Consider the following 24311-nt stretch of genomic DNA (forward strand, 5'->3'; position numbering starts at 1 on the left):
TCTGCTTTAATGACTGGTGCAGCTACTGCTGCTGTCTGTGCTGAAGCATTGGATATTTATCTTCCTATTTAAAGCTGGTATGTTCATCAAAATGGGTTTCTGCAATTTTGTCAGCAACCAGCAACTATATTTTATATGTATTAGTTTAATAGGAGAGGATTTTAGTAATATTATTGCTTCTGACATTTTATCTTTATACTCTGCATATGATTTTTATGTTCAAAATCGAAGATAAGCATTTAACTAAAGGTGACTTCGGAATCTTATTGAATAATATAGCACTTTGCTCAAGCCTCCAGTTGCCAGAATAGCCACCTAAGTAATTATGGATGTCACCATTCCAGTTATTTCTTTCCACTATCAAACAATTACTTAAAGTTCATCAAAGACAAGTGTTTAACTGGAAGGTATGTAAACATTTACAGACACAAAATTCAGTCAAGCTTTGTTCAATATAGCCAGCAACCACAGGCCATCAATAATAGTCTTTATGTCAGGAGGAAACAGATCTCCAAATTATCAGTGTAAGTGCTCACCACAAGCATTTGAATGCCAAACATTGTGGCATGCCAGTGAAAGCCCACACGGTTGGTTAAACAACACTCAGATTTTTCACATTACATTGAATTTTATCTTTAAAATATGTAATTAAAATAGTAATCTTTAACTTCATGCAGATTTTTTAAAAATGGCAGTTAAATACTCTTTAGGCTTAACAACCACCCTTTTCAGCAAATCACTGTCTTTTGCTGCACATCTGAGTCCACTTCACCATCAATTTGCGGATTGACTTCTTAAATTCCTCCCTTCCTGACCACTCTCTTCCCCACAAACTGCAGCTGATTCAAAATTTGGTGACAATCTTGTCTCCTTTCATTCTCAAAGAGGGTCTGCAAACCAGACGTGGTCCAAAACAGACAACACTGATAGGCAAAGCTGCAGCTAAGGTCACAAAACAAGATCTTTGACCCTGCCACTCTCAGTACGACATAACCAGTTTGGCTCCCAGTTGCACATCACAAATCATCATGAAAACACACAACCACCTTTGGTAATAAGCAAGGTTTATACTCCAGTGGACTTTGTTTGATGAATACTGATGTAAGCTAAGTGTTAGTTTCTCAAAAGATTGTAATGATTTTGTAACAAATAGTAAACCATTTAAAGTAAATGTATCCACCTGAAGTAATCACACTTCTAATATGAGTATCAAATAGTTCTGTTTCTGCCACATTTTAAAAACAGGCAAATAAAATTTATTACTTTTAATAGTGAAAAGCAACAAAGTAGTTGTTGTTAACTAGTTTGGAGAAGTTCTTTCAAAGTAGCAGCTGAATGTGGGATCAGTAGGTGATCTATGTGATGTACAATCTGCCTACAGGAACTCGATGAATCACTGCTATTGTTAATTAGATCACATTCTTTTCTTTTGCCAATCCTTGCTATGTTTCATCACCTAATGTTGATTGATAATAGTGCACTTGCAAGACACCGCTTTAAGCTATCTAGTCTTTTGTATTTTTGTTTCCCTGATTCTTATGGTCACTAGTTTGGTACAATTCACTGTCACCAATTTGGCACAATTTACAAAAAAAAATTAAAAGGGAAGCATAAGGCTTTCACTCACCAAGTGAAGACCTGGCCAGATCTCCATGTCACCCCTTTTAGGGAAGTCCCAACACAAGCCTTCCAATGCCAGTTCAATGAAGGCACAAAGTGTTAACTCTCCAGCTCCACAGATGCTGCCTGACAGCTCCGTTTTTCCAGCACCATATGTCTTGACACTAACTCACCAGTAACAGCAGGATGAAGCAGAATGGACATTAACTGTCCCCTTAAGAAACTCAAATGGCTGGGTGGGAAGGTAGTCCATGAATCTTCCATCACAAAGTGAACGGGGCTGATGTTGGGAGGGTATAGAAGACTCCAACCAACACCCTCCCACCTCATTCATTGCCACCTGTCATTAATTTAAGCCTTAAATTCCAGCCCAAAACTTTTCGATTCTAACTCTGGATCAGTTGTTGGCAGGTGAATTTGAGGTCAACCCAAAATTCGCCCCCTGCAGCAAAAATCCTCGCTGCAGCAGTATGACTTTCAGGCCACACAGTCAAGGTCCTGCCCATTCAGGCCAATAAATGGTTATGATTGAGTTCAAGCTCTCACAACCTAGAAGTCACCATCCTCAGCAGTTACTTCTCTCAGATCAAAATCCACAGCCTTTTGAACTGCTTTTTACTACTTAACCCTTGACTTTATCACATCTCCAAAATGAATGAAACAAATGCAGAGAATGCTGCGGAAACTCAGTAGGTCTGACAGCTTCTTTAGAGAAAGAAAGAGTTAACTTTGAGCCCAGTCTGACTCTTCTTCAGGGTCTTACTAGAGTTCTGAAGAAGAGTCATTCTAGACTGGAAACATTAACTGTTTCTCTCTCCACAGATGTCACCAGATCAGAGTTGTCCCAGCATTCAGGGTTTGTTTTAGGATGTGCAGTATTTTGCATTCTTCCCCAAAATGAATGATCTGTCCATGCAGGATGGTATACAATAGACACACATCATCAATTTCCTTACCATCAAAATACTGGACTGGATTTTACATGCTGTGAGTCAGATTCTCATGATATCAGTGTAAACTTTGGGGTTGTTTCCATTTCCTCTTAGCCAATTCATCCCACTTTAATTTTCAGGTAATGCTCTTTTAGTTTGGGGAGAGACATCTATACATTCTGCTTCATACAACTGTGGCCAATCAGTAGCCAACAGCTCCGCACACTGACAGCACCAGTCAGTGCAATGGCCAATGCCAGTACTGCAAGTAGGGGAGGAGGTGGTGTTCAGCAATAGACATAGTGGTAAGTGATGAATTCAGAGTTCTGATTACACATTGGGTAGAATTGCTTACCCATTTATGTTAATGGTCTGGCTGATAATAGGTGATTAATTATCCACTACCAGCCAGAACTATCTTTGCTGGTTACACTTCTCAGGAGGCTACAGGTGGGCATTTCACCAAACAGAAATTCACAGGCATTACGTCTGCTTACAAAGCTCCCCATTATCAGTGTTAACCCAACAAGTTGATTTCTTATCATATTGAGATAATTTTCTTGTATCTGTTACTTTTACAATTTATTTCTCCCTTTATATTTTGAGTCCCTGTGTTTTTTTTAGGAGTAACTATTGTGGCATATAATTGAAGACCAGCGCTGTGCAAGCAAGATGTTGGAAAGGACAATTCTTCTGCTGGAATCACATCTCAGTAACACAAATCTGTCAGAGAGGGACTGCTACTTTTCAGATGCTCAGGGTCTTGAAAACTTCTATCCAATTGGTCGGCTAGTGACTGCACCACTTAAGCAAAATGGTACTCATTTCAACATTATAACGCCATTATTGACCAATCTCTTGATTTATGTTTAACAGCTTTATCCAAATCACCTGATTTTGTTGAATGTTACACTGCATTCGTTGAGCACACAAAGTTTTCAATTATTATTTAAACATAATTTATGTAATACATATCAGTCATAGGCTTCTGTGGCACAGGAGGCCTGGGATAAGTCCCACCTGCTCCAGACTCAAATCATTACATGCCCAACAGATTGATTGATTAAAAGGTATCCATCATGGACATCATGATAATTTTGTCTTTCTAGGTGATTTGTTTTATGCTTTAATAGGGTGTCAGTATCACTGGCAAGGGTCACATGTTACCCTTCACTTGAGATAGTGATGGTCAGTTTCTTTCTCAAACCATTGCAACCCATCTGTTGTAGAGGCACTCAGTGCTGTTCTGAAGGGAGTTCCACAATTTTAATTATTCAGTGAAAGTGAAGGAATGATAATATTGTTTCAAATCAGGATAGTCTGTGTCTTGGAGGTTTCCTTGGTAACTGCATGTACCTGCTCTGCCCTTGTCCTTTTGTGTGGTTGAGATTGTAGATTTGGAAGACACTGACAAAGATGCCTTGGTGAGTTGATGCTGTGCAACTTGTATATTACCACCATTGTACATCAGTGCTGGAAGCAGTGCATGTTTGAGACACTTGGGGATAGGATGATTGCCAAGTAGGTTGTTGTGTTCTGGATGGTATTAAAGGTTTTGAGCATTGCATTCATCCAGGCAAGTGAAGAGTTTTCCTTCATAATCCTGACTTGTGCCTTGTGGATGATGGACAAGCTTTAGGGAGTTGTTCACAACAGAATGCCAGCATCTGATCTGCTTTTGTAGCCATAGTATTTATTTTGCTGGGCTATTTCAATTTTTGGCTAATGGCAATCAGCAGGATGTTGATAATGCAGGAAGTCAGCAATGGTCATGTTGGAGATGAACATGAACTTATGATTTGTAAATATCACCTGCTACTTGTGTGCATAAACCTGAATATTATCTGGGTCTTGCTGTACAAGGACCGTTTCACTACCTGAGAAGTTACAGATGGTGCTGGACATTGTGCAACCAATTACAAATATTCCCATTTCTGCCCTTGTAAGGAAGGGAGGATCATTGATGAAATAATTGAATATAGTTCAGCGTAAAATTTCCCCTGTGGAGCTCCTGTGGAAATATCCTGGGACTAAGGTGATTGGCCTCAAATAACCATAACTTGTGTACTAGGTATGAATCCAACCAGTGCAGAATTATCTGCAATTCCCATTTACTCAAGTTTCAAAGAGCTCCTTGATGCTATAGAGTGTCAAATATCATCTTGATATCAAGAGCAGTCACACTTCCCTCATTGCGGGAGTTCAACTTTTTTGTCCATGTTCGGACCAAGACAGTAATGCATCAACAGATAAGTGATCCTTACTATCATTGTTTACAGCATCAGTCCATCACTTTGCTGATGTTTGAGAGGAGGCTGATGGAGTTGTAATCGGCTAGATTGGATCTATCCTGCTTTTTCTATGCAGAACATATCTGTACAGTCTTCCATGTTGCTGGGGAGGTGCCAGTAGTGTTGCCACTACACTGGAATAGTTTGGCTAGAGATGCAACTAATTCTGGAGCACAAGTTTTCAGTACTATTTCTGGGAAGTGGTCAGATTTCATTCTCTTTGTAGTATCCAGTGGTTTCTTCCTATCATGTGGAGTGAAACGAATTGTCTAAAGATTGGCACCTGTGATATTAGGAAAGTCAGGAAAAGGTTGAAATGGATCACCTATTCAGTACTTCTGGTTGACAATAGTTACAAATGCCTTGCGTTTTGCACTTATGTGCTGGGCTCCCTATCATTGAGGATGGGGGAATTTCTGGAGCCTTCATTAGTTTAATTGTCCAGAAAAATTCAGGACTGAATGTGGCAGGGGCATATAGGCTTCATCATGCAAAAAACAGAAATTGCTAGAAAAGCTCAGCAGGTCTGGCAGCATGTCTATGGTTGTGAGATTGCTTGATTCTTCAATGGACAAAACCAAATGATCTCACAATCGAAGGACATGGATGTTGCTGTTTGACATACAAGTAGTCCTAGTTTCAACAAGATAACACCTCATTTGTCAAGACGTCAGGTGCTGCTGCTAGCATAGCCTCCTGCATTTTTCATTGTTACCATGGTTGATAACTTGGCTTGATGGTAATGTTGAATAACCAACATTAAAAGGCCAAGCGCTTTTACACTGTGGAGCAGTACATTACAAGGACTGTGGGGTAATCATTTCTGCATTTACTGTCATGGATAGATGCACATGTGACAAGTAAATTAGAGAGAACGAGGTGTAATAAATTTTCCTACCATCTGCTACAACCCTGTTCTAGCTATTGTTTTTGGTGATGTGCCCCTATCCAGAGTACCTCTGGTGCCCTTCCCAACTTCAATGCCTCCTCCAAACGCTGCTCAACAAAGAACAGTGCCAATTCATCAGCTGAAGGACAGCAGTATGTGGTAGTCAGTAGGAGGTTTCCTTGTCCACATTTGATTTGACACCATGGGATCTCACTGGGTCGAACATCAATGTTGATGACTCCAAGGGCAACTTTTGCTGACTGTACACTACTGTGCCACCATCATCTCAACTACCCAGGGATTATGATGACCAGGATATTATCTAAAAGATTTGAACATGACTGTTAGTTGGTGCTTCATTTGTCTGTGGAACAGCTCTTCCAATTTTGAAACAAAACCCCTCCAGATGATAGTTAGATGTGTCCATCATTTCCAGTGTCTAAATCAGCTCTCAAGTGATCTGTCGGTTTTATGCCATTTTCACATTTCTTCAGTGCTATCATAATCCTTTACCATGCTTATATTGAATTACATATCATTATTTTGATGAGATTCCAAATTTATCCCATTCATTTTATGAGTTCTGCGAATATCCTGGCTGTAATACTGATGACTTATGGTATTGAAATGGCCACACCCCTCAGCAAGTCCAGAATCAACACTGGCATCCACCTAATGCGATGGAATTTTACACAGGAATGTCTCAGAATCATAATGGCAAAAACAAAGGCCATTCAGCCAATAGGTCTTTGCCAGCTCTCCCTAGAACAAGGCAATTTGTTCCAATCTCCCACTTCATCTCATCACCTAATAATACTACTTTCCTCAAGTAACCATTAGTCATTAATCAGAGTCACTGGCTTTCAAAATTGTGTGTACTGAACAGAGTTGATAAGGAAAAGCTGTTCCTGCTCATAAAAAGAAAAAGAATAAGAGGACATAGATTTTAAATGATGTGCAAATGAAATAAGGGTCAGGTAAGAAGATACTTTTTCACACAGCATGTAGTTAGGGTAGGGAATGCACTACCTAGAACTGTGATGGAGGCAGGATAAATTAAGGCATTCAAGAGGACACTGGATGATTATTTGGATAGAAGTGGTATGCAGAGATAAGGATGTAAGGTAAGGGCTTGGCAGTAGATAATAGAACCAGTGGAGGTACGATGGCCAAATGGCATCCTTCTGCACTGTAACAATTCTGTGAAGAACTCTTGTTGAAGCCCAAGATTTGTTAACTTCTCATTCAATATGCCCAGCCACCTTCACAGATCTAAGCGCATGAACTCCCAAGTACCTTGGTCCCTGCACACTCTTACAGCTATGCTTTGTTTTATCTATACAGACTCTCCCTATCACTTCTGCTAAAATGCATCATCTTACACACAGTTGCTGTATTAAAGTCCACCTGCCACTTGTCTACCCTTTCTGCCAGCCTCTCTACATCCTGACTACAAAGCGTGGCTGCATAGAGCCTATATTTGTTTCCACCAGCATTGAGACCATGTATGGTCTAAAATGACATCTGCTCTGCGCATGCACACCATTTGACGAGGACACACTGGTTCTGGGAGACTGTACCAGAAGTGTATACAGTGGAAAAAAAAGTGGTTAACTGTGATATCTGCCAACTGTGATAAGATCATTTTCAAATGTCCATTTTCAAATTCAACATTCCAGCTCACACCTTCTCTTAAGCAGGTACAGATGAATGTGCCTGGATGAATGTCCTACCAGTTTATTTAAGGTGTGCATCAACTACTTTGATGTTGATAAATTTGTTCAGACTGTACTTAAGTATATTGAATTGTTTGGTAGTTTGTAATATTGATGTTGCTGAAGTCTATTAATATGGACATTGACCTAACTTCAAGGATTTTTTAAGCAAAACACTTGCTGCTAGATATGGCTGCAATGGTTTGCATTACTTTGGACCACTGCATGATAGGAAGATTGAGTGGAGGCAACACAGAGGAGGATGAGATGTTCAAAGGGGGAGTGTGTGAGTGTGTGTGTGGGTTCGGGGGGGGGGGGGGAAGAGGGGTGAGGGGGAGGAGGGAAGAGTAGGATTGGCCACATTTGAGTGCTTGGGAAGCAATTCTCTAATCTCAACCTGAGCATGTACAGCATTTCTGGTCCACTAAGGAGGTGCTCACAAAATCTTGCCATCTCTCATCAGCAGATCTGAAACCTTAGAACAGATTAAGAAAGGTACTACCATTGGCTGAGAGGTCAATCTTTGCAATGGGCTCCTTTCAGATTGAGGAAGTGATTCCAATAGCAAATTGCAGTCAGCTGTCCATTGCTGGTTGAGTGAGTTTTTATATGAATACTTTGGAATATATAGGCTTCTCTGTTTCCGGTAGTGTCTATGTCTCCATGGCTTTGCCTGAAAAGCAGATTCTCCACTGGTATAGATTCCATTCACCGCATATCACAGTTTTACATGTACCAAATTAAGAGATGGACTGCAACTACGAAGTGTTCTAGTACTTTGATGTTGTTTTTATTCATTCATGAGATATGGGCGTCGCTGGCTGGGCCAGTATTAATTGCCCATCCTGAATTACCCTTGAGAAGGTGCAGTGTGAATATTACTTGCCATTTTTCAAGCCCAGATATTGTCTAAATCTTGCTACATTTGGGCATGGACTGCTTAAAGATCTGAAGAGTGATGAATGCTGCTGAACATTGTATAATCATCGGTGAACATCTCCATATCTGATCTTATGAATGTGGACAGGTCATTGATGAGGCAGAATTGGGTCTAGACCACTATTCTGAGAAACTACTCGTGGCAGTTTGGGTGTCCCTGCCTCTGAGCCAGAAGATCTGGGCTCAAGTTTCACCTGCTCCAAAGAATTTAACAGCACCTCTGCACAGGTTCATTAGAAAATTCTACTTTGAAAAACTCTTGCAGAGATGTCCTAGAGCTGAGATGACTGATCTTCAATAATAATCACAATCCTTTGTGCCTGGTATGACTCCACCAGTGGAGGGTTTTCACACCCCTATCCCACATATTCTTTTCACACCCACTCCTGTTTTACAAGGGTCCCTTCAAGGCCACGTTTGACCTAGTATGGCCTTGATATTAAGGGCAGTCATTCTTACCTCACCTCCGGATTTCAGCCCTTCTAGCTAAGCTGGTATGTGACTGTATGCAGTTAAACGTAAAACGTAGCAATAGGAGTCAGCCATTCGGCCCTTCAAGCCAGCTCTGATATTCAATTGTATCAAAGCTGATTTTATATTCCTTACGCCCACTTTCCTATCTTTTTCCTTGATTCCCCTACTGATCAAGAATTTATCTATTGCAGCCTTAAAATATACATGAAGACTCTGGCCCCACAGCGCACTGTGGCACTGAGTTTCAAAATCTCAACCCTCAGAGAAGAAATTCCTCCTCATCTGAGTCTTAAATTGGCACCGCTTCATTCTAAGACGATGCCCTCGTCCAAGACTCTCCCATATGCAGGAAAACATTCTCTCAGCACTTACACTGCCAAGCCCCTCAAGAAGTTTGTGTTTCAAAAAGATCACCTCTTATTCTTCTACATTTTAATAAGTGCAGTTTAACCTTTGCTTCAAAGACAATCCTTCCATACCAGGGATCATCCTCATTATTTTATTGGAGACATTTCAAAGAAAATTCATATCTTTTCTTAAATAAAGGGATGAAAACTGCTCACACAATGCTCCAGATATGGTCTCACCAGCATCTCGCACAGTTGCAGTATGAGTTCCCTACTCTTATACTTCAATCCCCAGGAAATAAGGGCCAACGTTCCATTAGCCTTCCTGTTTACCTGCTGCACCTTTCCCAGTAGCAGTCATGATAGGCTTACTCTACACCAGTCCACAGTAGTGTTAGAATTTGGGGCACTTTGAGTGAGCTGAAGGTGGTTGCTGGACAACTTGGCTGTCTATCTGGTTTGATTTTGATGCACAACCTGGGCTGAAAATACACAAAAGGAGAGCCATACTACACACACAATGACTTCAAACAATTCTTTCCAGTTCCTCAGCAAGACACTTGTTGCTGGGACTGTATTGGACCAATTATGAAGTACTCCCTGAAGTAGGCGCTATGTTGCATTATGACGTGCTGCATTCTGCTCAACTTCTCAGTCTTGAAAGTGCAGCCCTTCCCACTAGATATTGGAGAAGGAGGAGGCAGCACCTGACAGAAACTCATATCTAGCTAGGCTGTTTATGATTAGCTCATCAGATATTGGAGCCAGTGAATACATCTCCAACTCCTCATTCAACAACAACTCCACTCCTCACTTTCTCCCCATTACCGATCATCACAGTATCCTTCTGGTCAAAATGATGAAATAAAAACTGCCACAACAATTTTATCAAACAAAACATCAACTATTCCAACTCATCATCTTTGTGTATTCCCTTAGTGCCAGTCTCTGTGTACCATTGCCTGGCTTAGAGTTCCTCTGCAGTGCTACCCGTGGCTGTGACATGGCTGGTGGAAGGTTACTGGCCTCTCATATGGGAGACTGCAGAGGCCCTCATCATCTTATGGGAAGGAACAGTCTAAACTGGGCGCTACTGACAGATAGGAAACAAAACTCTGTCATCCTGACAGCACCACTGCCATTTACCAGGGAAGGGTCTCAGAGTTCCTGGTAATCTGTTGGAGCATGGGGTGCTGTGGGGAGAGTAATGTAAAATCCTACCAATCCACTTTCAGATTGACATTGGCAGCAGTCTTAACATGCATGCACAACCTCCATGACTTCAGTCTGAGTTTCCACTGTAGCACTCAGACAATAACTTCGATTGCAGCACAAACACCAGTCATTAGATTGAATGCATGCTTGGAATGATGTGGGCCAATTTTTGTGAAAAGAACTCTGCAAGGTCAGTGCCAGACTCTTCTATGCTTTTTGAACATAAGTGCAGACTTTCTGGCAGCTTGTCCATCCAATCCATCAACCCAGATAATGTATGGGACATGGCATGTGCGGAACAAGAACTCACCTGAAAAAGACTCTGATGATGACCAAGAAGTCATTGTTAATTATTGAAAAGACCATCTGATTTGCTAAGATCCTTTAAGGAAGGTAACTGCCACCCTTAGTCTGGATATGACACTGGACCAACAACAAGGCGGCTGATTCTTAACGGCTCTCTAGGCAGTTAGGTATGCACTATAAATTCTGGCCTTGTTTGCGACACCCTTACTCTGTAAATGATTTTTTTTAAGATTGGTTGTGGGTAGCATTCATTGCCTCTTTTCCATGGCTAAATTTGTATTCAGCTATCCTTGGAGAAGTAGGAGGTGTCCACCACCACCCTCAAAGCTTTGAGAGAGAGGTGGAAACCACAAGGACAGAAGTGCATTCTCACCCCCTTCAATGTTATTTTGATTTAGTTCCTTCCATTGTCTCGCCACCATTTTTGCTTTTTCTTTGTTATTGATACACTGCCTCTGAAGAGCAGTATTGGACTTTTGTTTAATTAGCTGGTTGGGTGATTAATTAATTTATAATTTTTTTTAAAAAAAGAGCTGTCTTTATTATTTCCTCACCATGGTTCATCAGTGCCTGGGTGTGCTTGGAGAGGAAGTATACGGGGTCCACCAAAATCCTTGAGACTCTGGGTTGGTTAGCTTAGTTGGCTGGACAGCTAGTTGGAAGGCAGAGTGATGGCAGCAGCATGGGTTCAATTCCCACACCAGCTGAGATAACTGTACAGGACATTCCTTCTCAACTTCACTCGCCTGAGGCATGGTGACCTTCAGGCCAGCAGTCAGCTCTCTCTCTCTCTGATGACAGCGCTGGGTTCTATTATTTTCTCCAGTATTGTCATTTTGATTTAGTTCTCTGTCCCTTGCCTTCCCTCCTTTTGTTTTGATTTTTTGATCCTATAAATACTACCCTGGTGGACAGCCTCTGATATTCAATGATTGATACTTATGATAATTTGGTGATTGTGTGGTTCTCCAATGGAAAGTTGACTTCAAAATAGGGAAAAGCTTCAGATAAAAAGCTAGTAACTGGTGTTTGTATTAAACTATACATTTACGTGAAACCCTTGTAGATCTATGAACTTATCCATGTGTTTATTAGACATTTAAATAACAGTCTGTGACCAAAAATCACAGATTAAAAGCATAAAAAAATTTAATAAGTTGTAGAGTACCTGAGGCTATACCTAACGGTCGAAGTGGCAACTCACTGAATCAATTACTTATATGATTGTAAAATAAGGCAAAGAGCAAAAAAAGGTGGATTTACTGCAATTTGATTTAAAATGCTTTGAAGGACAGTGTATACTTGTGACTCAGCGGACCATAGTATTTAAAACGAATTAACGGATGAGTATAAAAGTGGATAAATCCCCAGGACCTGATCAGGTGCACCCTCTGTAGGAACCTAGGGAAGTAATTGCTGTGTCTCTTGCTGAGATATTTGTATCATCAATAGTCACAGGTGAGGTACTGGAAGACTGGAGGTTGGCTAATGTGGTGCCACTGTTTAAGGTGGTAAGAACAAGCCAGGGAACTATAGACCAGTGAGCCTAACATCAGTGGTGGGCAAGTTGCTGAATGGAATCCTGAGGGACAGGATATACATGTATTTGGAAAGGCAAGGACTGATTAGGGATAGTCAACATGTGAATTCTGAAGTTACTTAAGTAGCCACTAAATGCACGACATGAAACATGTGTCAAAAGTCTGTAGGTGAAATTAGACTGTAAGAAAGCCAGCTACTGATCAAACAATACCAAAGCAGCATTAAAACTGCAGTCTGCAACCTTGAATTCCTGGCTGTCAGAATTACTGGGAAATGAAATGTAATAACGAGAGAATTGAAATTTTTCTGCTTTCAATGACAAAACTATGAACTAGCTACAGAATAAAACATTTGAACAAATAGGAGTAGCAACCCCATTATCAATGCTGTGAAGAGAGTGTGCTAAAAAGCTGCACTGCACCCTCAATCTCACCAAAAAGCACAAAAGTCAGCCAGGAAAATTTTGAAGGTCTTAATGTAACAATTAAACTCTGTGCAATGTTACTTATGAATGAAATGTGTTCAACATCAGAGTTCAGGAAAGAGGGAAAATATTGTTCAGTATGTGATGACATTGATATATCTAGCTGAATCTTGGAAGTTTGGACAACTTGAAGATGATCTCATTAGAGACAGCATTGTCTTAGGCATAACAAGTCCCATGTGGGATCTGCATTAATCATAGAATCCCTACAGTATGGGAATAGGCTCTTCAGCCCAACAAGTTCACACCAACCCTGCAAAGAGGGACCCTAAACTACCAGGAACATGCATACTTTAATTTTCATGACCTTATTTTTTTCCTATTTTGTTGCACAGTCTGTTTTTGTTCTTTTTAGTATACCTACACTATTCACCACTTACTCAGCTAATACAAGTCAAATAGTTGCTGGCCTCCAATAACTTGCACTTCTAATTACCCTACTGGCCCAGTTGCAAGAAACTCTGTTTTCCCTCCAAAAGCACAGCCTAAGTGGGAACCTCATCCTGGATTTCCAGAAACAAACATGTACTCTGCTGTACTTTTGGGCACAGCATTTTAGTAATGCAACATGTTGCATCATAGCCTCTACTGGGAGGCTGTATTTTTTCCAACAGAATGCTTTTTTGACTGATAATCACCCATGAACAAGTCACTTTCTCTTCCTCTCGAGATCAATAATCTTCACTGTCAGAGAGTCCATAACAGAAAGCATAAAGGCAAAAGGTATATTCAGTGGGACTCATCAGACCATAGTATTTAAAATGAATTAGGGATGAGTATAATGTATAAAAGTGGATAAATCCCCAGGACCTGATCAGGTGCACCCTAGAATTCTGTGGGAACCTAGGGAAGTGACTGCTGTGACTCTTGCTGAGATATTTGTATCATCAATAGTCACAGGTGAGGTGCCAGAAGACTGGAGGTTGGCAAAGTGGTGCCACTGTTAAAGAAGGGTGGTAAGGACAAGCCAGGGAACTACAGACCAGTGAGCCTGACATCAGTGGTGGGCAAGTTGTTAGATGGAATCCTGAGAGACCGGATGTACATGTATTTGGAAAGGCAAGGACTGATTAGGGATAGTCAACGTGGCTTTGTGCATGGGAAATCATGTCTCACAAACTTAATTGAGCATTTTGAAGAAATAACAAAGAGCATTGATGAGGGGACGGCAGTAGACATGATCTATATGGACTTCATTAAGGCGTTTGACAAGATTCCCCATGGGAGACTGATTGGCAAGGTTAGATCTCATGAAATACAGGGAGAACTAGCCATTTGGCTACAGAACTGGCTCAAATGTAAAAGACAAAGGGTGGTGGTGGAGGGTTGTTGTTCAGACTGGAGGCCTGTAACCAGTGGAGTACCACAAGGATTGTTGCTGCGTCCACTTTTTGTCATTATTTAGATAAATGATTTTGATGTGAGCAAAAGAGGTATAGTTAGTACATTTGTAGATGACACAAAATTGAAGGTATAGTGGACAGCAAAAAAAGGTTACCTCAAATTACAACAGGATCTTGTTCAGATGGGTCAATGAGCTGAGAAGTGGCAGATGGAGTTTAACTCAGATAAATGAGAGGTGCTGCATTTTGGGAAAGCATATCTTAACAGGACTTATACACTTAATGAGAAGGTCCTAGGGAGTGTTGCTGAACAAAGAGACCTTGGAATGCAGGTCCATAGCTCCTTGAAAGCGGAGTTGCAGGTAGATAGGATAATGAAGAAGGCATTGGTATGCTTTCTTTTGTTGGTCAGAGTATTGAGTACAGGAGTTGGGAGGTCATGTTGCAGCTGTTCATGTCATTGGTTAGACCATTCTTGTAATATTACATGCAATTCTGATCTCCTTCCTATCGGAAAGATGTTGTGAAACTTGAAAGGGCTAAGAAAAGATTTACAAAGATGTTACAAGGGTTGGAGGATTTGAGCTTTGGTAAAGGTTGAATAGGCTAGGGCTATTTACCCTGGAGCATCGGAGGCTGAGGGGTGACCTGATCGAGGTTTATAAAATCATGAGGGGTATGGATAAGGTAAATAGACAAGGTCTTTTCCCTGGGGTGGGGTAGTCCAGAACAAGAGGGCATAGGTTTAGGGTGAGAGGGGAAAGACATAAAAGAGACCTAAGGGGCAATGTTTTCACACAGAGGGAGGCACATGTGTGGAATGAGCTGCCAGAGGAATTAGTGGAGGCTAGAACAATTGCAACATTTGAAAGGCATTTGGATGGGTGTATAAATAGGAAGGGTTTGGAGGGATATGGGCTGGGTGCTGGCAGGTGGGACTAGATTGGGTTGGGATATCTTGTCAGCATGGACAAGTTGAACCGAAGTGTCTGTTCTGTGCTGTACCTCTCAATGACTGTATAAGTATTTGTCCTACTGAAATTGCTATGTGAAGAATGAAACAATTTATTTCAAAGTATACCACAGCACACCCACTGTCCCCTACCTACCCCCTTAGCCCCTAGTTTCACAACACCACTGACATGTATAGTAACTGGGCGATAGGCATGCATGTGGTAAATAATTTTTACCAGGGCTTCTCACAAAAGGAGCAACAATCCACCTCAAAATGGTCAAATGAAATTTTTTAAAAACTCTTGCCCAGTTACCAGTGATGCAGCCTTTCATTCTGTCACCTCAAACTGAGGAATGTAACTGAATAGATTCAGCATGCGTAACTGTGTGATCAATTTTTTTAAAAAATCTAGTGGTTATTATTCAGAACATTAGTTGATCGAAGGTGAAAGGAATTCTGTGAAGAAATTAGGATGCTGCATTTACACGCTGCTGTATTACATGGTAAATGTATTTTGCCATTCTGTTCATATGATCTCCTTTGGCATTGCTAAAGAGGTCTTGAGCATATTTATAGTGTTTGAGTGGTCATCCTGTTCTCTTGTTACAAAACAACTGTGCAGGTACTCTCTCAGAAAATAACTTTTTAAACAAGTCCTTCAGTTGTGCTTTTTAAATATATGTTTTTGAAAAAAAAACACAGGTTGTCAGATGGGTGCACCTTTTTGGCTCCAGGTAAGCACTGGACAGAAAGAGAATGGAATGAAATTGGTCTTTGGTAGTGGCACAAATAAATTGGCAGCTTATTTTGCACTTTATCCAATTATTTTCAATACTATTAAGGGAAAAATCAAATCAGACAGCGTATAAATAGGATGCTAATTCACTGTTCATTTCATGCTAACACCCAAGATCAACTTCACTTCCAAAGTGCTGCTCTTTTTCTTTAATAATCTATCTACACTTTGGTGTGTGACTGAGTGAAAAGATATAAAAATAGAAAGAAGAAAATGAATTTTTAAAACCAGGTAATGAACAGAACTCTAAAAGTAGAAAATTTAAAAATATGTACCACAGAGTTCCATGTGGTTAAAATTATACAGTGCAAAATGAGATGCTAAATTGTGGGGAATCATACTGAAGTTAGTGGATGTAACATGAACCTTGTATTTTAAAGAAGCAAACCTCAGGTATAGTGACATGTTTAATGTTGAGATCCTGGCAGCTGTGGGATTCTTGATGCATTTACTTGCAGTTTAAATTATATGACAATTTACAGATTGTAGGGGATATTCTAAACTATAAAATATCATGATAATTTCCTAATTGGAAATTACACAGAATTTTTTTTGCTGGCACTGAGATTTTCCTTCGTTCTCAATCAGAGAGGCAGAATTTTCAGCAATGTGATATGACCTTGGAAATTCAAATTTAATGTTTTCACTTATGTGGATTAATCTTTGTAAAGACATTATTACCTTTCCAAATTGGAAAAAAGAAAGCAGTGCTCTAGTGTGGCATTGATGGAATATATGCAAGTTAATGTGCAATCAAAATTATCACTTTTTGCTGTGTTTATATGTTTATGTACATGAAATGGATGGATATGGGCTGGCTAAAAATATTTCAGAAAATAAATTCAGGTTTCACTTTAATTAGGCCAAAGGCTGATCTGTGGCTGGATTTCAAAAACATGACAGCTGATATTTATGATGAAATGTACTTAAGTGAGTGAGTGAGATGGAGTTTAATCTCCATTCAAATGCAAATTGACTACTAATATTGTGAAACATTCCTACTTCATTTAGTTAAAGTGACTACCAGTAGTTTCTTCCAATAAAACAACAGGCAGAGGTTCAGAATCGAGGAGCCCAAACACCAGAGCCAGGATGGAAGCCCAGGCCAGGAATAGCTTATTTGCCAATGCTAAGTGGGGTATAGGAAAAGGGTGTTTTTGCTAAGGCAGCTGTCTGCCCACCAGATCTAGGACTTTTGGGTCAATGAAAAGTGGGAGACTACAAAGGGGGAAGGGACAGAAGAGATCCACAAGGAGACCATAGAGAGTCAGGGTGGCCACAATAGAGCTGACGAAACATCGAGTCTATAAAAAAGGTGATGAGATGTCAAGACCGCAAGGATGCTACGGGGAAATGGAGATACCTAAATATGGCAGGGAGTTGGGATGCCCCCAAGGGAGCTGGGAGGATAGCCAGGGCCTGACCCAACAGGGAGGCTAGTGGTTGCAATGGAAGTGGGTGACAGATGGAGTCTTGGTAGAAAGAGGAAGACTGAAATGAAGACAGACATGTTTTTAAACCTGTCAACAAAGGTTGACACGAGGAATTATGAAAGTGTGAATGACTGAAATAAAGAAGTAGGTATAAACGCATTTTTTTTTAGCTTAGGGCTACATATGTTCAGGAGACACTATTTGGATAAGATTGTAACATACACTACCATAATCACACTGTATCATCTGTTAAGGTTAAATCTGAGATTAAGCTCAGAATTGCAGTAGAAGTATCAACCAGCTGAACAACCAGCAAGAGACCATGCTGTCTCTTGTAACAAATTCCTATCCTATCTTCTGCAAGTCAGGTAGTTCCAAGGGCATCAATAGGCTTCTTCTGGAATTAGGTACCTAGGACTAAACCAAATGCTGCTGGCCAATCTAAATCTGTGACTCTTCTGTACATCCTATGACATTGCTACTTTTCATAACTGTCTCTGTTTCACCAGGAAAGTCAACTCTTTCCATCCCACCAGGATGCTCTTTGTGTTATGCAATTCTTCTATGAATGGATTGCAAACAGTCTCCTACCACCACCACATTCCTCTGCCTGGCTGACCTTGATCTCACATTGAACAAACTCTCTTTTAACTCAACTCCCTTCCTCCAAGTAAAAAGGTGATGTTATGAGAATTTTTTTTTAAGCAAAATTTCTGGAACAATACTTGTCCCTGACCTACTTAGATCTCTGCTTCACCTCTTTTTTTGGTACTCAACCTAAGACTGTATTGGTGCTGTTTTCTAAACCCATTTTGAACTCAAAAATTTCAATTTTCCTTCCTTAAATTCTGTCTGAATATCTTGGAAGAGACCATCAACCCAATATTCACAAAGCTCCCTTAGCTATCTTAAGAACATTTCCACACTTCTTGTAAATACTGTCTTCCATTATTCCAATGCCAGCCTCTTGGTCACCTCTTCTTTGATAATGTAACCTTATGAATTAGCATTTCATCAGATGGTTCTTAAGCTTCAAACACAGATACATCATCATACTCCTCTCCCACTACGTTTGAAAAAGCCCTCAGCTGGACCACATCAATTTCTTGTACTTCTGTTCTCACCCCTTCCCTTCCATCCCAGGGTTGGGTTCCACTGTTCTCACGCTGCTATTTCCTCAACCTATCTTGGTGCTAACACCAACCTCACTTTCTCATTCTGTTTCCCCTTCAGTAGCCTGAATGGGCCATTCCATCCTTGAAATCCTGGCACACAGATAAATTTTCACTAAGGACTCCTAGCCTCCCCTTGGTATCTTTCCATTCGAAAGTAGATGGTGAAGCAGAATGCCACAGACAGTAGGCACTATGAATGGTGCCAGGACATCAAACACTCACCTGTGTGATGGACAGAGTATAGAACAGCCAGGTGGTTTCCCTTCCAGTTGCAGTTTGATTTAAAACTAACACTACAAAGAAATGTGCAATGCACTCAAAGGAAAAATGAGGAAGCCTATAATCTTTGTGAAACTGCATGTTTGCCTTGTATGTTTCTCTCTAACCACACAGAGCCTAAATGAAATCCCTAATGTAACATTGAATGATAAACTAGGAGACTGTAAATATCACCTGCTCCAGTTTACAAGGAACAAGATTACAGAGAGGGTCATGGCCACAGTCACCTTCACAACTATTGGCAATGTGATGCTTGCCCTGCTGTGTGATTGCATGTCCTTATTGAATTAGCAATGTTGCACTCACTGCTTCTCATTAAATTTGTCATAGAACTGGTCCATGTTGACTCTGCAAGATTATGAGAGAGTACCTCTCACCCTTTCCTGTGCCCTCAAGCAACTTCTCTTCCTCTACTGTCACCTCTGTTCATTCTTCAGGTCATGTTGCAAACAAAGAACTACATACTGTTGCAATTAGGTCAGGTAGCAAGTTTATGCACAATTCTTTTAAGTCAGGATCAAATGTCCTAACAACTGCTGCACCATTTACTGTAGATTTTAGATGTGAAAATTTCCAAACGCTTTTACATTCTCAACACTCAACAGCATTCAATCAGCAACTTACTTGAGAATAATTAATACTTTATTTAAATAGTACTGCTGAGGGAGTAGGGGTCCTGCCCTGCTGTTAAATGCAGAATAGGTTTGTACGTTGCAATTGTACATTAGAAAGATACCTATATCAAAGTAGTACTTAACCACTTACTTAATTATGGTGAAGACTTTAAATCTAAAGTTCTTTATCATCAACTCAGACTGGTCGAAGTAATTGTTTGTTATATTTTACCATAACTCTTCATCCTGAATGCCTATGATCTGCTCTTAATCGTTTCTAAGTGAAAACAGCACCAGTTACATTTTGTAACAAAATCCCCATCATCCTTGAGATCATTTTATGAAGCTCTTTTAAATCTTCCTCTGTAACTATTCAAACTTAAAGATTCACAAAGCTGAACACAGAATTCCAACTGATGTTTCCACCATAACCTGTACATCTTTTGTATCACGTCTCTTTCAACTCGATTTGGCAATTTTATAACACCTAGGATTCCATGATCTACATCTCAACTCCAAACTTGGGTCATTTCAGATCTTGTCAAAGGTTAAAATGCAATAAATCTGAAGCAGGAACAAAACCCCCCTCGAATCCACTACATTCAATTTTAATAAAGCCGACCAACCAAAGCCAAGGAAGCCAAATAGTTGTTTTTTTTTAAACACATTGTAATAAGGATGTATTTCATTTTAAGTCACTCTATTTTAACCAGGGCAGCTTGCTTTATCAAGCCTTGGATAACTTGGTGATTCAAGGTGAGAAGAATTAAATTCATGGGCTAAATGCTTCCATGAGCCACAGCATGCAACCTTATGAACATCACCCTGCTTCCTCAACTCAACCATCAAGCACCACAATCACCATTGCATTCCCCACCCTACATGACAGATCTCCCCCACACCTCCACTGGAATCTTCCCCTACAACCAGGGTCTTGAGAATCACCGTTAGATCCCTTCCCCACACTCCCTCTGCAATTACCCACACCACCTCAGTTCAAATACTTGTTTCCATATGCTTTCCCCCAAAGGACTTCCTCCCTGTCAACAAGAACTTTATTGCTAGGGACCCAATTTAAGGGAGACCCACAGAAAAATTCTGTAGAATGTTCAGGAAACCCAGAACACCTGCTTCACTTACTGGCCACATCCCTACACAGCTCCATATGGAACTCATCCCCAGGCTAAAATACAAGTCCATATCATTTAACAGAGATATTGAATTATTTTATTTTTAAATATTTGAACTTTTATATTTCACACAACCGACTCACCTTCGCACCACAACAGGAATGAGAATACACCTGAAACTCTGTGGGAAGTAAAATTCAACTTTGATGGGATCACTAAACGAAACAGTAATGGGATAAGCACAATTTCTACACACCACACATATTCCCTTGCACTGGCTTTTGTATTAACTACAAATTTTAAAAGGCTGCCCTTAGTACCAGCATTCAGATCTTGACACAATGAGAAAATCAGTTCTCAATGCTGACCCTCTTCCATTTAAACTATCTAGTTCAGAAAACCACTTCTGTTTTAGTCCCTTAGGCACCTTCCTATTGAAACATTCCCTATAACATATCTTATTAAATACCTTTTGAAAACCCATGTGCATACATTTGCTGCATTTTTTCATCAATTCATCCTGCTATTTTCTCACATCAATGTCAGATTGGTTGGTGACTGTCAGAACTAATTATTCAGCTCTATTCCTTTTACTCTTCGTTACAATGGACTTGGAACAGAAAAGTTTTAAGATAAGCTGATGCCTTCTCAGATTACAGTATCTTCATTCAATGCTTGTCTCAAGGCAACAAGCTGTTGAAATTCGCCTTTTTAAAACATTTTCTTAATCTTTCTTAAAAATGTCTCCATTAGCAATTAGCTTGAATAGGGATTTCTCTTCCAGTCAGAAAATAAATATTTTGATAAGCTCAATTGAACAACAAAATTTAGAATTTACTACTGACAGTAAGAGTGGGTTAATATTGCCATCCACCTGGCAAACAATTTAAGTGTTCCTCTGCTTTTATAGGCAGGAGAAATTTCTAGCCTCTCATTGTTTTCAGGTTTGAAATAAATAGCAGATTGTTCAACACCTTAAGGGAAAAAAGGGATAATCTATGGATGTGAACATCCACCAGAATTCTGTCTGAATGTTGTGTTTCAACATCTCACACCCTAATCCTCTTGAAGTCATTTTGGAAACACATTGTTTAGAAAAGTAATTAAAACTATTTATTTCCAGCTTCCAGTTTACTCATTTGTACAGGATAGGGACAGATGTGAAGCTGAGCCAATTTGGAGTGTTTTGAAAAATAGATTTTCATTATCCTTCAACTCTGAAACAGAAATTCCTGCTTCAAACTAGAGACATCCACCTATGACATACACTGACACTCCAGCACAGTGCTTAGGGAATGTTGCACCAGAGATGCCATCCTTCAGTTCAGTCTCTCAACTGAGAAACTTTCTTCTGATAAAAGTAGTGGTTGATTATTTAAGGCTGAGGTAGATAGATTTGTGTTAAGACAGGCGGGTGAATGGATGTCACGGATAGGCAAGATTTCAGATATGAGTTTACAAGTCAGCCATGATCTTAATGAATAGCAGAGTGATCTCAAAAGACTGAATGGCCTAATCTTGCTGTTATTCATATGAGATTTTGAAGGAAGGTTTCATCTTCCCTCTTGACTGAATGTAAAAAAGAGCACAAGTTTCCTGATTAATGACTAATGTAGATTGTTCAGTCATCAACACATTGCTGTCCATAGAAGCCTGTTGTGTGCAAATTGATTGCTGCAATTCCTACATTACAATAGTGATCACACTTTTGAATTCATTAGCTACTAAACTTTTGGGGACAGTGCTTATGAAAAATTTTATATAAATACCACATATTACTTTCCTTTTTAGAATGCACTGCCAGTTGTGATTATTGTACATTTTGTGTTCTAGTAATATGGTTTGACAAACTGACAAGGTTATCAAGTATTTCCCTATCCGTGACTGTCAGCCTATCAATAGCTCAGCATGTTGGCAAGACAAACTTAAGCTGATGATTTCAGAAGGTGAAAGCTCTAAGTGGTAATTCTAGGATTAGATTTGAAACTAAAATATTTGGATCCTGCAAAGCTGTATTTAAAGCTCCATCATTTTATTTTCAGCTTGAAAGATGGATTGGATTCTGAAATATTGAATAATTAACCAAATGCATCAAAAAACATGTGTTTTAGGCCATATTGTTATACAATTGTAAAATTTCATTGGTGTATATACTCAAAAGAAGGAAATTTAGGATTGTGGGTAAAGAGAAAGATTAATTGCATAGCTCTTTCAAAGGGCTAATACCAGAATAATGGGGCAAGTGGCCTCCTTCCACGTTACATTATGCAACAATTCTATAATCCTTTCAGTTTAAAAATTGACCATGACTACAAACAGTGTTTCTTGTTCACTTTTCCCTGAAATATAAGGGATTAAGTATTGAATTTATCTGAATTTTAAAGTAAGACAGGTCCACATACTGCTACATTAACGCCTTCATTCCCTTCAGGTTCAGATTCAGGCTGTGTTTTCAGCTTTCCATTTGGCTTGACACAACTAGTCAATATTTCTTTGGTTCCAGATTGGTATATACAATAAGTTTGATTGTAAAAATGAAGACATTTATATCAATTTTTATAACATTGATATTTCAGCATTACTTTCTGAAAGCAAGCAAGAATGTTAAATTGTACAAAAAAAGTCAAAAGAACTGTGGATGCCAGAAATCTGTAACACAGACAGAAATTTCTGAAAAATCTCAGCAGGTCTGGCAGCATCTGTGGATGATGACCCATCTACACTGTTCTGAGGAAGGATCACTGGATCCAAAACATTAACTCTGATTTCTCTCCACAGATGCTGCCATATCTGCTAAGATTTTCCAGAAATTTCTGTTTTTTTGTTAAATTGTACAGCTGTGCTCAAACTTCTGTCAAGTCTGCCTGAAGGTTTGTTGAGCTCAAACAAAATTTAGCCCTTTAAGCTAAATCACTTTGCAGCAGTGCAAAAGAATTTAACGAATCTTTACACCTAAGTGCACAACAACATTGGGGTAAATGTTGCCTATTAACCACATTCCTTCCAAGACGATGGATCATCTTGAGTATGTAAACTTACAAAGCAACTTGTTAGTTCAAATACTTTACATAGAATATAGGACAATACAGCACTAGAACATGCCACTCAGCCCACCATGTCTTCACCAACCATGACGCCATTCTAAACAAATCCCAACTGCCCACGTGGCCCATAACCTTCTATTTCCTATCCGTTCAAGTGTCTGTCTAAATGCATCTCAAACATTGCTGTAACATCTGTTTTACCACTTCCCTGGCAGCGTATTTCATACACAGACCACCCTATATGTGAAAGCTTGCCTTGGATATCTTTAAACTTCTCCCCTCTCACCTTAAACCTATGCCTTCCAGCACTTGACATTTTCACTCCAACTAACCATCCTACCCATGCCTCTCATAATTGTATATACTTCTACCAAGTCACCCCTCAGCCTTCAATACTCTTGCGAAAACTATTCAAGTTTGTCCAACCTCCCCATATTGCTAATTGCTTCCAATCAAGGCAATATCCTGATAAACCACTTTTGCACATTCTCCAAAGCCTCCACGTCCTTCCCACAGTGTGACAACCATAAATGCACACAATACTCCAAACGTGAACTAAGTAAAATTATATATATGTACAACATCACTTGCCAACTGTTGAACTCAATGACTGAAGGCAAGCATGTCATAAGCTTTCTTTACCATCTTATCTTCCTTGGAACTTTGATGGTCAATCTATGGAATAATTATTTGACACTGAACCAGGACCAGGAACACCAAGGATCACTTTCCCTGTTTAGCTTTGTTAATGCAATATATCGTAACCAGACTCTAATTCATGTAACAAG

This window comes from Hemiscyllium ocellatum, chromosome 1 (genome assembly GCF_020745735.1).
Source record: "Hemiscyllium ocellatum isolate sHemOce1 chromosome 1, sHemOce1.pat.X.cur, whole genome shotgun sequence".
Classification (NCBI taxonomy): Eukaryota; Metazoa; Chordata; class Chondrichthyes; order Orectolobiformes; family Hemiscylliidae; genus Hemiscyllium; species Hemiscyllium ocellatum.